The following is a 13,702-nucleotide window of genomic DNA, read 5'->3' as shown; positions in this document are numbered from 1 at the left end:
TTCCATCTTAAAATAATCAGTTCCTTAGTTACAGCTATTTCCTCACTCAATATTTCTAACAGTGCACTCTGTAGGGAATTTTTAAAATCTGCCAACTCATTATACTCACAAAACAAATGTTTCCAGTTACCTATTTCTTTCCCATCACACCTCCAACATTTGCTATCTACCTGAGGAAAAATTCTTTGAAGTCTACTTGGGGTATAAAAATACTATGTAAACAGTTCCAAGCAAAGATACTAAGCATTCTGGACTTTGCTGCATACCCGGGAGCTACATATTGTCCTCCCGTTGCTCTCTTGTAAACTGCTTTTCCAGTTTCTCTTCCCGGTCTTTTCTAACCTCCTCTGATTGATTCTTGTAGTTTTCATACAATATTTTATATGCCCTACTAATTATCCCTTTTTAACAGCAGCTACTTACCTAGATTCATCTAAGAACTCCACCACAGCAGACCTTTCACTTAAGACTCCCCTATCCATTTCTCTTTGCCTATACTCTGATATCAATCCCTGGTAGGAAAGGCAGTATTTAGCATTCAGTCGGAATGTCTTCTTGGCCTCATCCCACTCCATTACCTTTCTTTCTCTAGTTATTTGCTCCCAATAATTCATTTCCTTTCTCAGTTTTCTCTAGACAATTGCAACCCCCTTGCCCATTTTCCGTACTCTTACTTGCATTTATCCCTACTGGCAAAATATCTTTTTCCAAATTCATTTGGTGGCTTAGTTCTTGGAATACTTTCTGCCACTTTATGAATATATTATTCTGTATGGTTGTTATCATTCTCCTCAAGGATCTGCATCCAAAATCACTCTCTCTCTCTCTCTCTCTTTATTTCTTGAACTTGCTCCATGCTTCATCATGATGATGATGATGATCATCATCATCCTTTTCCATTTTAAATTATAATTTTCTGCTTGTGTTATCCATATGAGACAAAACTGTGCAGCTCTAAATTATCCCCTCAAATCAGATAATCCTAAACCACATTGTGCTATTGGAAGGGTCAACTTATCCCACTTAACTTTTTCACTCCTAGATAAATTCCTTCAACTCTTTATTAATTATTGTCGACAACGTCTCCTCTGGTTGAAAAAAAATCTGCCAGACCCATACATAAAACTAAAGGGACTAAAAACATTTTCACTGCTTGTATCTTACTATCCATATCCATAAACAGGATCTTCTAGTTTCTCAGTTTTTATATTATCTTTTATTTAATCTCTTCCCACATATTCTTAGCTGCTATAACAGAAGCTTTTTTTTAATCTATACCCTAAATACTTCATTTTATTGTGTCACCATAAATATAGGTATTACTGAACCAATTCCTGTGTGGGTATATAATTTGCAGCTATAGCCTTTATTTTATCTTCTTTATTTTTATATCTTGAAAAGATATGAAACTATCGCAAAATGTTCTACACCACTGAGATGTCCTATTCTGGTTTTATCCAGTACAAAATAATATTGTCGGAAAAGAAATCAAACTTTTCGTGATTATCATACCAATAATATCCTTGACTTTCTGAGTCCCTTATTTTCTTTGCCAAAGGCTTTAAATATCAAGCAAATAACAAAGGAAAAACAGGACACTCCTGCTTAATTCCTCTGTTCAAACACAACAAAGAGGAATTGTCCCACTTTAATGTTTGCCTTCGATCCCTCATATACCCTCCTGATTAACCTTATTATTGTAGCAGGGAATACAACTGCTTCCTTTGTCCTACTCATAAAATCTCAGCTTATTCTGCCGAATGCTTTCTCTGCATCAAGACCCACCAACTGCTGTTACTAACATTTAATACTTTTCCCTTCTTCCACAGTTTTGTCAGGATCAACTGTTTCTGCTGGCATGATTGCATCTTTACTAATACAAGTCTGTGCAGCTTTGTCATGGCCAGGCTTGTAGCACACAGTAAATATGTCTTTTCAATGAATAAATCCTGCTGTAGAATAACAGTCCAGTTGCTTATTTGTGCTTTCATAAAATTAATACAGTCTGTTCCTTCCAGTTTCTCTGGTACAGCAGAAAATCTCAGGCTTTCTTTGTGTGCTCTGTCTTCTAACTCTATCATTTTTTTAAACATATATTTCTTGAAAAGTCTCCTTCTCGGTTTGTTTTTTCATTTCAGCCTCTATTTTTTGTGGTTTTATCATTTGATTTGAATAGCTAGTTAAAGCTTCTTCTATTTTTCCAGCCTTTTGTTATCTGAGTTGATATACTTTTTCAATGTTTTATTTATTTTAATCACCTCCAGCCTTTTGTTATTTGAGTTGATATACGTTTTCAATGTTTCATTTATTTTACTCACCTCTGAATACATTTGATCTATTTTTTCCTCTAAATTACTGGAAGCCATCTCTTGTAACAAAACTGAAGCTTGATCTGCTTTTTGTTGAACACCCATAGGATTCTTCCAGACAGTGTTTTGTTTTTACCTTTTTTGGTTGATTTTCTTTCAGGTTCTCTAAATTTCTTCTTTGCTGGCATCCACACAGTGTATTTACTAACCAGTAACTGAATTTTACTCAAGCTGACAATATCATTGGCGCTTATTTCTCAATTTCATTTTTCATACTGGAAGAGTTCTACTGTCTGGCATCTACTTTTCTGAAGTAAAAGACAATACCAAAGGGGTCTGGCTGATGAAGTTTGGAGATGACAGCAAGTTAGGGGCAGTCAATGAATCCCCAAGTGGCTTAGCCATGCTGCAGGAAAGTTTTTGTCAAATAAATAACTAGTGTTAAAATCATAGCCTGAAACTAAATGCCAAAATGCATTATTGTACTCTTTGGGAAGCCATCTACCCCAGGGAACTGCCACAATGGCAATACACCCCTAAGAGATGACCCAGTTGTTCAGGATTTGGGAAAGTATATGGACAGTGACCTAACTTTTGACCAACATGTGGGTACTGTTGTAAGAAAGTCCTTCTATATTGCACAGCTTACAAACAAAGGAACTGTGTCTAGATCTAGGAAAGTCATTGTCCCCCTTTACACAGACCTCATTAGGCCAGTCACTGAATATAATGCCTCCTTTGGCATGCATCTGTCCAGACACATTCAACAAATGGAATGCTGGAGAGATACCTTACTAAAATAATACAAGGATTAAACATGTCCTATGTGGACTGAGTCAAAGCCCTGTCACTGTACTCTGCATCCTACATACTGCTAAGAGGTGACCTCTGACTGGCATACAAGGCATCTTCTGACCCATTATTGATGGATGTACTGCAACAGTAAGTCAAATGGCATTAGAAATCACTCAGTCTATGGATGTAAACCTCTTCTGTATCATCAACAAAATGGTCTGGAGGGAGAGATACATTTTGTAGAGGATACCACTGTTTTGGAACAGACTCCCCATTTACATGAAAACATTTATCTCTATCTATTTTCAAGTGCAGCTTAGATCTATGGATGGGAAAAGAGAAACTTTACCCCAGGACTGCTCCTGTACTACTAATGGATAGATGCAGCTCCTAAATGCTTTATCCCATGCAATGGGTCCCCTAAAATTATCTATGGTATGATCCCAGTTATTTTCATTAAGGTAAGATATAATTATCGACCATGGGATGGGTAAGGGCACTCTATAACCAAATGGGTTTATTTTGAGCACAAAAAGGGAAATTGGCTAGGCTTAAAATAACTGGTAAGGACAGCTGGCCTAGTACTTACCTATGAACCTATGAACTTACAAGAGTTGAAATTAAGCTGTTGATCAGCGTGTAGCCATTTTGGAAGTCCCTTTTCTGTAACTTTTAAAACATGATCATAGCTCTCAGTACTATGTTTTGGCCCAAAACAAAATAAGCATAGTGAATGAAAATCTTTAGATGTAGCTTGTCTAGCAAAAGCATACTTACGGTTGGATCTTGAAAGGGAAGACATTCTCCTTATAAAATATTTTTACAGAAGAAATGATTTAGATAGAACTTTAAGACATGCAGTACTTATATAAGCCCTTTTGATACTATGCAATGCAGTCACAAAAGAAACACAACTGACGAATCAGTAAAGTAAACAGCCTCCTATAATGACACAGTCCCAAGATCAGAGGGGAGTTGCTAGTCTTGGCAAACAGGCCCAAATCCTGGGTCACAGACCTGTATTGTTTTTAGCTGCAAACACATTTTCTGTTAATACTGTGATGATGTGAGGTATTGCCATCTGTGCCAGGCAGAATAGGGCAGTTCATGTGTAACATATACCATGGGTTGTTTGCTTACATGCAGCCAAAAGGAATCTAGCAAATTTATCAGACATGCCAAACATCACTATTGCTGTTCTTTCTGAAACTGTGCGTGAAACTTCAAGGACCTAAGACTTCAGTACACATAGGGAGCCAGGCAGCTTTACAAATGTTGTTTAAGTAAATGCCATGAAAAGTAATATCACTCAAACCCCTTTCATCGTTAATAAACTTTGCAGTCTTTCTTGCTGTTGTGTGCCCAAGGAGTTGATATAAGTAAGTGTAGGAGGTGTAGAGGGCTAATTCTTCTGTAAAAAAATAAAGAAAAAATACTTTTAGATTCATTAAAAGTGATTTTGAGTGAGTTTACTTCATATAAATGACATTCACTGAAATCTCCATTGGAGAGTAGAAATGAATCTGAATTAAAGACACCCTGGTTCTCCACCAGCAGATCCTCGTAGGCTGAGAGTAGGTAGGGCAAGTTGTGAGAAAGAAAGAAAGATACTGAAGCAGGTGAAACAACATCTAAAGAAGTCTGAGGGATGTTATAAAAATCAGTCTTTAAAGCTCCTGCTGCACATTAACCATGGTCATTCGAATAAGGTGTAATAAAGTAAGATGTAGACAAACCTTCTTTTCAAAAAGAAGCAAGCACCTAATATACAACTCTTAAGGCTCAGTAAAAGACAGTAGAACTTAACAGGTTTTGCACTGGAAGCTACGGTGAGAGTGTCACTATCTGCCTCTCACTGTCAACAGTGATGCTGAAAACGATGACAGCCAGTAACTGCCATACTGAAGTCTTGAACTGGTTGCTACTGTGCATTCTGGAGACCTGGAAGATGGTGCACCACAAGGAAACTATCACCACTTTCCATTCCCTCACCCTGAGTACTTTCTGACAGAAGAAAGACTGAGTGCTTCCTGTTTTTGATATAAAACATGTTAATCATCTTGTCATTATTAACTACATTGGCACTTTCTTCTAGGAAGGAAAGAACTGCTCAAAGCTCTAGGATTTTTATGTGCATGCTGGGTTCTAGGATGGGGAAGCTGTCCCGAGCACTCTATAGCTATAAATTAGCTAAACAAACCAAATGATTAGCATTGCTACTGAAAACTGGAGCTAAAACTGGTAGAAGAACAGTCCTCTGTGGAGGTGAACTACTGATGGTCACTAATTCAGCTCATGCTTGGCTGCTAATACCCTGACTTTGATAAGGTTGTTGGAAGAGCTCACAGTGCTGGTTGTGCTGAAATTACAGGGGACCACTTACTATTTCTCATGTGTAGCCAGACTAGTAATTTGACTACTGACATACAGCTTGGTGACTTGAGGATATCTTTGTCTAGCATGAGAGAAGCCTTCCTGACTTCTCTCATGTGAGGCATCAGTAAAGCAATTCCATTTAATAACAGAAACAGACTGCCGTAGACAAGAATAAAAAAATCTTCCTGGTAAAAGTAAATACCCTGGGTGGAGAACAGCAGAGAATTCTGCAGACTAATGAAAATATCCAAATAACGAACCAGGTCCAGAGTCTGATACATTCTGCAAATCAATATTTCTTTGGACATAGTCAAAATTTGGTAGTTGTTCACACATAGGAACATACATATTCCCACCTTCAGTGTGGGGGAATTGAATCTTTACCATATATTCCATAGTCTTTACCAAGAAGCATATATCAAAGCAAAAGCTGATGACGTCCCTGTTAATGGAAGACACTTATGAAAGTCAGATCAACTGTGAAAAAATAGTTCCCCAAACAAAGTATAGGATCTTTCTATAGAACAACTAATAACTAATCAGGGTTATGGACAATGGTTTTAACTAAATCACTGTGAAAGAATCCACTTAAGATGGAATTGCTGAAGGCTAAAGCATTTCATTTTTTTCTAAGTAGTCTTTAATTTCCTCAAAGTAAACATCAAACATCAACAGATACTGATTAGTACAGAGTATACTGCACTTTAATCATAGCAAAAGCATCAGAAGAAAGCAACATAGTTATTTTGCAGTTACTTCAAGAAATTAATGAAAGCATCACTTGCCACATAGTGTACATTAAAAAAGAAAAAATACCTAAGAGTTGTTAAGAACTCAGCATGGTAAAGACACTTAACAACAAACGTGGACCACAAATTACAAGACTGCAAGATATCCTTAAGTATCTTGCAAAATGTGGAGAGTAGTTTAAGGTCAGAAGGAGCTGCATTGTGTCTTTGTGGACTTAGAGAAAGCATATGACAGGGTGCCTAGAGAGGAGTCGTGGTATTGTATGAGGAAGTAGGGAGTGACAGACAAGTATGTAAGAGCGGTACAGGATATGTAGGAGAGTAGTGTGACAGTGGTAAGGTCTGCAGTAGGAGTGATGGATGCAGTTAAGGTGGAGGTGGGATTACACCAAGGATCAGCTCTGAGCCCTTTCTTATTTGCAATGGTGATGGACAGGTTGACAGACAAGATCAGACAGGAGTCCCTGTGGACTATGATATTTGCTGATGACATTGTGATCTGTAGTGAGAGTAGGGAACAGGTTGAGGAGATCCTGGAGAGGTGGAGATATGCTCTAGAGAGGACAGGAATAAAGGTGAGCAAGATTAAGAAATAGTATATGTACATGAAGGAGAAGGAGAAAGAGGACAGAAGAATGGTGAGGATGCAAGGAGTAGAGTTGGCAAAGGTGGATGAATTTAAATACTTGGCATCAACAGTTCAGAGTAATGGTGGGTGTGGAAGAGAGGAGAAGAAGAGAGTACAGGCAGGGTGGAGTGGGTGGAGAAGAGTGTTACGAGTGATTTGTGATGGACGGGTACCAGTAAGAGTGAAAGGGAAGGCCTACAAGAGGGTAATGAGACCAGCTGTGTTATATGGGTTGGAGACACTGGCATTTACAAAAAGGCAGGAGTCAGAGGTGGAGGTGGCAGAGTTAAAGATTTTAAGATTTGCAATGGGTGTGATGAGGATGGACAGGATTAGGAATCAGTATATTAGAGGGTCAGCTCAGGTTGCACAGTTTGAAGACAAAGCCAGAAAGGCGAGATTGCGTTGGTTTGGACATGTGCCGAGGAGGGATGCTGGGTATATTGGGAAAAGGATGCTAAAGATGGAGCTGCCAGGTAAGAGGAAAAGAGGAAGGCCTAAGATATGGTTTATGGATGTAGTGAGAGAGGACATGCAGGTGGTTGGTGTGACAAAGAAAGATGCAGATGACAGGAAGACATGGAAACAGATGATCCACTGTGGTGACCCCTAACAGTAACAGCCGAAAGAAGAAGTATCATTATAAGTAGACTAGCCCATTCCTGAAAAGAAACATTATACCATTTAGACAAATAAGGCCTATATAATATTTAAATAAATCTGATATGATCATCTGACTAGAGTGAGAAAAAAATATTTCCTGAAAGAAATAATGTGGTAGACAGCCATGTTAAACAATTCTTCAATATAATTATCAATAAACTGTTTAATTCCAACATTATTACTTTCATTACCTTACAGTCTCACAGAATGTGTTTCAGATCAAAAAGCTATGTGCCCCACAAATGTAAATGTATATGCCAGAATAACAGTAGCTGATTTAGTAAGAAAACTATAAGTAATGTGAAAGATCATGAGTTGTGTGTACTGCAACTTAAATGGTGTTAAAAACTGTTACCAAAGCCTACACCCACTCCCATGGTATACAGGGATGAAGCTCTCACTATGACCCAGTTAATCTGTGTTTGTGCTGCTTGCCTTTGTTGCATTTTTAATTTGAAAAAGATTGTTAGAACTTTAATGGCATAACAGAGACTACTGTGGAGGTATCTTGCTCTAGGATCTCTTCATAAACTGTGTACAACAAAATCAACTAAGAAATATTCAAAAAGCTAATTTCTAAAAATGCTAAACAAACTATTTACAAACATTTAGCTAAGAAGTACATAGTACAGTACAGTATGTACAATGCTGATACAGGAGAATGGGTGTAAATATTTTTATTAAAATGAAAAAATCAAAAACTAAGACATACACACTTTTGTTTAAGTGCCTTCATTTCTTACAAGAGACATCATCAGAAAAAGTACATATATTCACTTAACATCCTTATAAACCCCAATTTCCTGAAGGTTATTTAGCTAAGAAGTATTTAAAAGTGTGCTATTATGTGCACAGATCCATATACTTAATCACCTATATAATCATAAAGGCATCCCAATAACTATAATAGCATTGTCTGTTTTCGAGCTTCCTCAACTGATTGGTCTCGGATCCGACTATGGATCTGGCTTTGGATACTTCATTGAACTTAGGCTCCATAGCTCGAGCTCCTCCCCTACCCATAATCCTCTCTTCTCCTGAATTACCTCAGATTGCGTTTGCTCTCTAGTTCGCTAACCAATAAGTGTCAAAGGACACCCCACCATTAACATATACTAATGCAAGTTGTATACCAACTACAGCACAAAGATAGAGAATGAGAAGGAGAAGGAGAATGGAGCTCATGCACTAAGAATGACAGGAAATACCTCTCAGGACATACTAGAAGTTTATAAAAATAGGAAGGGGGCTGGTGGATGGAATGTTGAGGAAGAACGATAACAGACAACACAGATGTAGAGTTATGGTGAGTACATAACTTTTATATCTGATTTTGTCTTTTTGATCCATTCCTCAACTGACGGGACAGTCCCCAGCTACAGAAACTCTTGGTGGCCCTCAAGGAAGGATATTCTGGAGTACAACCGAGCCAAATGCTGCCCTATCCCTGGATAAGATGTCCAATTTGTAATGTGTTATAAAGGTATGAGCAAAGCAGCAAGGGACAGCTGTAGAAATGCCATCTATAGAGGCTCTGGACCAGAAAGCAGTTGAAGTGGTCATAGATCTGCTGGATAATCCTTAGGTGGTTTGGGTAATGTTAAGCCTTAATTCTTATAGACAAAAGAAATGCAATCAGTGAGCCATTTAGCTAAGGTTACTTTAAATACTGCTTTGCCCAATTTAGCTTTGGAAAAGGAAACAAATAATTGGTCTGATTTTCTGACATCTTTAGTTCTGTGTATACAGAATCTAAATTGTCTATGAACATCTAACAGGTGTAGCATGTATTTTCACTTGTTAGAAAAACAAGAAAATGGGTAGATTGATGGACTGGTTGGTAGTTGTTTCTGCTACCACTTTGGGTAGGAAAGAAGGGTTAGTCCAAAGAAAACCCTGTCCTTAGGAAAGATCAGATATGGTGGCTGGGAAGAAAATGCCCAGAGTCCTGATACTCATCTAGCAGATGTAATGGAGACCAGGAAAATAGTTTTTCATGATAAGACCTTTAAGTTTACTTGGTCTGAAGGTTCAAAGGGATGTTGGGTCAAGGCTTGAAGAAGTACTGTGAAATCCTATGGAGGAATGGGGTCCTTAATAGGAGGTTGAAGTAAAAAGAAACCTTTAAGAAAGGCCTTTTATAATCTCAGAAAAGTCAAAGAGGAATGTTTATGCCTAAGTGAAACTTAGAAATGGCAGTAAGCTGGACCTTAATTGTCAGATAACTAGCTCCATCATTAAAAATTGAAGCCAGGAAGTCAAGAACAGGTGGGATAGGTGCTGAAAAAGGGTCTAAAATTGTCTCTGGTGGGCCCAAATTAAAAAAAAAAATTCCACTTGCTCATATAAATTATCCTGGTAGATACTTTCTGTGATGATGTAAGAATATGAAGATTTGGGAGGAAAACCTGGAGTTTCTAGTCATCACTGGAAGTAGGGAAACCATGAGGTCACTTTGAAGTTTCTGAATATTTGGATGAGATATCTCAAATAGGTTAGATAGAAGTTTCTGAGAAGGATCCAGCACCCACAGAGGGTGAACTAGGTGAGGCCAGAGGAAGGGCAATCATACTCGTCGAGGCCAGGATGGCACAATGAGGATTACCTTGCTTTTCTGCTAAGATGCCTTCTGGAGAAACTTGGAAATTAGAGGGGTGAGGAGAAGGCATAAAATAGACCGGGGAGCCAATCATAAGTTACAGAGTGTCTCAATGACTCCCTCAGGGAAGATCAAGACAAAGTACCTGCCATACTTGAAACTGATGGGAGAAGCAAAGAGGCTGCAGTACAGTTGACCCCACCGGCGAAATATAATTTTTTGGGTGCACTTTGAAACACTGAAGCACACAAACCTCGAATGGCTAACAATTGATCCCAAAAGATCAAAAGGCAAAACAATGAAATCACAAAACAGCTATGTTTTTTGCAGGGCCGAAAGCCCCTTCCACTGCACACCCTCGCTAATTATATATACCAATTCCAAGATCACACTTTAGTGGGGAAATGGCAAATTCCCCAACTCCCACTGCACACAATCTTGCACAGACTTAACATCAGCAGAAGGGATCAATTGAGTTTCAATTACTTCTGCCTATGTTAAACACGTTCAAGATTACGAACACTGAATTACATGGAGTTTTCTCTATTTCCTCCACAACTGGTTGAGACAACACTCATGAGGAAGTAAAATGGATTTGCTCAGTTTGTCTACCAGCATGTTGAACTTCCCTGGTATAGGCATTAGCAATAAAAAGCAGCCAAAATAGATCATCCATTGCCACACCCTCATTACCTGTTGACATAAGGGGTAGGACAGGGTTCCCCCCGATTGTTGATAAGGGGCGGGTGATTGGCATAATGGTTAATGTGTTTACCTTACAAACACAAGGTGCAGGGTTTGATTCTCACATGAGGTAAATGGCTAGGCTTAAAATGGCCCACAAGGGCAATTAGCCTAGTACTAATCTATGAACCTATGTACCAGACTACTGACATGTTGCCCATTTCAGTAGCAACCATCCCTAGAGGGAGAACATCTTGAAATGCCTGCAATGCCAATAGAACTGCTCTCATTTCTAGGATACTAATGTACCTTGGATGTCCTTCCCAAATAATGTCCCCCACCCTGTGGTCTTGGGCATAGGAAGATTAAAAGGGCAGCCCAGAGACACTTCTTCTGTGTGAATCCACCAAGCTATGTGTTATTTGAAAATATTTGTAATTCGAATAGGTGTAGCCAGAGGGTGGCACCCTAATAAACATTGCACCACAAGGATACATTGTAGTACCCTCATGTAAAGCCTTGCTAAATGTACCATTAAAGCTGCCATTGATCTGAGAAACTGTAACACAAGCTGGAGGGAAGGAAGAGAAAGGATGTGTAAGGCTTGGTTCCATAAATTATTTAAACTTGTTTGTACAATTTATGTTACCCTATCTAGAAGACAAGCATAAATGAATTACAGGGCTTGAGTAGGGGAGGACTGAGACTTGGTGGAGTTTACTGTGATGCCCAGTTAAAGCCACAGATAGAGAAAATAATCCCTGGCTTTAATCAGTAGAGCCTTGGTGGAAGCACAAAGGAGACAGTCATCTAGGTAAAGAAACACCCAGAATCTGTGCAGTCTAAGGTGAGCTGCCATGCACTTGGTAAACACCCTGGGGGCCGTATTGAGACCAAAGGGCAGGACTCTGAACTGATAGTGATAGGCTCCCAGCCAGAAGTGTAGGTATCTCTTGGAACACCTGTGTATCCTCATATGATAGTACATACCCTGAAGATCAATGAAGGACATGCAATCATCCTTCAGCAACAGTAGTAGAATGGACTATACCATGACCATCTGGAATGAGTGTTTTATGAACTGATTCAGATTGCTGAGGTCCAGAATTTGACATAGGTCCCCTGTCTTCTTAGGCATTAAAAAGAATCTCAGAAAGGTTGCAAATCCTTGTTGGTCTGGGGGGGGTACCATTTGGATCACTCTTTTTCTCAGAAGCTTTTTTATTTCTATGGCTGCTGCTTTCCTCTGACTAGGTGGAATGTTGGGAATTATTTTGCTCTGCTGGTGATGTAGAAGGACAAATGGTGTGTAATAACCTCTGGATATTATTCTGCATGCCAAAATATTTGTGGTGATGGCTGTCCAGTCTTCTGGGTGCAGAGATAACCCCCACCAAGTGCCTCTATAGTGCAGCAGTTAGGCAACCATTCAGGGGCACTGAAAGGGCTTCTCAAAAAAGGGACCTCTGAATCCCTGATGTTCCAGGCCACCTCTGCCATGGGGGCAATGTCTTCCATTACAGCTTCCCCTGTGCTGCAGGGGGATCTGTCTCCAGAGGAGTCCTGGGAAGACCCTTGCATCTTTTGGTACAGCATCTTTCTACCTCCTCTCTGATTCCAGTAAAAGGTCCTTTGAGGAGTAGAAAAACAAATTCCCATGTAGATAATGCCTTCCCATCCTGCTGGCTCCTAGAGACAGTCTCTTTAACCCTAGAACCAAATAAGGATGACCCATCAAAAGAAGCACTGATAAATTAAGCCATGAAGGGCTCTGCAAAGTAACAAAGGTGCATCCAGGTGTGCCTTCTCACAGCAATTCCTGAACCAGCATCTCTTGAAGCTCCTCTGAGGTATGAAAAATCATTCTCATGGAAGCATTCAATAGGGACTGGAGGGTGGCTGGTTGCAAAGAAACCATCTTCTTGTCCTCCACAGATGTGGACCCTCAGTGGGTATTGAAAAACTCCTTGATCGGTTCCCCCTGAAATCTTGTAACATGTGCCAAATAGTTCAGCAACCTGATGGCAAAGGTCACTGAAGTGTAGAAATCCTTACCAAATATGTACAACACCCTGGACTCTCTTTTAGGGGAATGGACAAAAGAACTGTGTTCTGCGAGTTCTTTCTTGGTGGCTACTGCAACCACTATAGCATCCATTGGGGAACCCTTGCTCCTGCAACCACCATCGTATCCACAGGGGAACCCTTGCTCCAATGGGCCTTATCCTTTGGCACAATGAGGTATTTATCTGGCCTTTCGGGAATAGGCTCTGTGACATCTGGATCCTTCGAAGCTCAGCAGGAAATAAGGTCTACGATTGCATCTGCAGGGGTGACAGGTTACACCCAAGACGTTGCTGAGCCAGATTCTAAAGTTTCAAGAAACACTGACTCCTCATGAGAAGGGGGGGGGGAGAACACCAACAACCTTTCTGTCTCAAAAATTTGAGTATTTCACTGAAAGAGACATCCTGAAGGGTCATCTGGGAGACTCTTTCTCTTCATCAAGGGCTGTTAAAGACTCTTGTATGGAGTCTAAGTACCTCCTTTTACACATTTCCTTCCAAGGGAGCTCTCTGGTAGGAGATTCCAGGGAGGTCTAGAAGTGTCAACAGAATCCTGAATAAGGACTGTCTCCAGCCTTGACTGGAATGGTTGTCCTGATGGACAGAATGGAAAGAGCCAGTATCCACAGCAGACAGTTGAGGAGTGGGTCAACTCGAGGAGGAACAAGCATGTCCTGTCCAAGGAAGTGGAAAATGCTCTCTCTACTACTCAAAGGCAGGAGCTGTGGAGGAACCAAGTCCCGGCCTTGACACAGATGTCAGAGTCAAGCTGTCCACTGCATAGCCTCCAAAAGGAAGGGACAGCTCTGAGAACATCAGAGCTGAACCCAAAC

General features: G+C 39.8%; 1 protein-coding gene across 5 annotated transcripts in view; it reads right to left on the bottom strand.

Annotated features, from left to right (window-relative positions):
• LOC122815212 (voltage-dependent L-type calcium channel subunit alpha-1C-like) overlaps positions 1 to 13,702 on the bottom strand; it is a 2,602,552-nt gene that overhangs the window by 394,042 nt on the left and 2,194,808 nt on the right. The gene's annotated exons all lie outside the window — the stretch shown is intronic.

The sequence above is a fragment of the Protopterus annectens genome, chromosome 11.part0, assembly GCF_019279795.1.
Source record: "Protopterus annectens isolate FY-2018-M chromosome 11.part0, PAN1.0, whole genome shotgun sequence".
Taxonomy (NCBI): domain Eukaryota; kingdom Metazoa; phylum Chordata; order Ceratodontiformes; family Protopteridae; genus Protopterus; species Protopterus annectens.
This window is presented reverse-complemented; position numbering and strand designations above follow the sequence as displayed.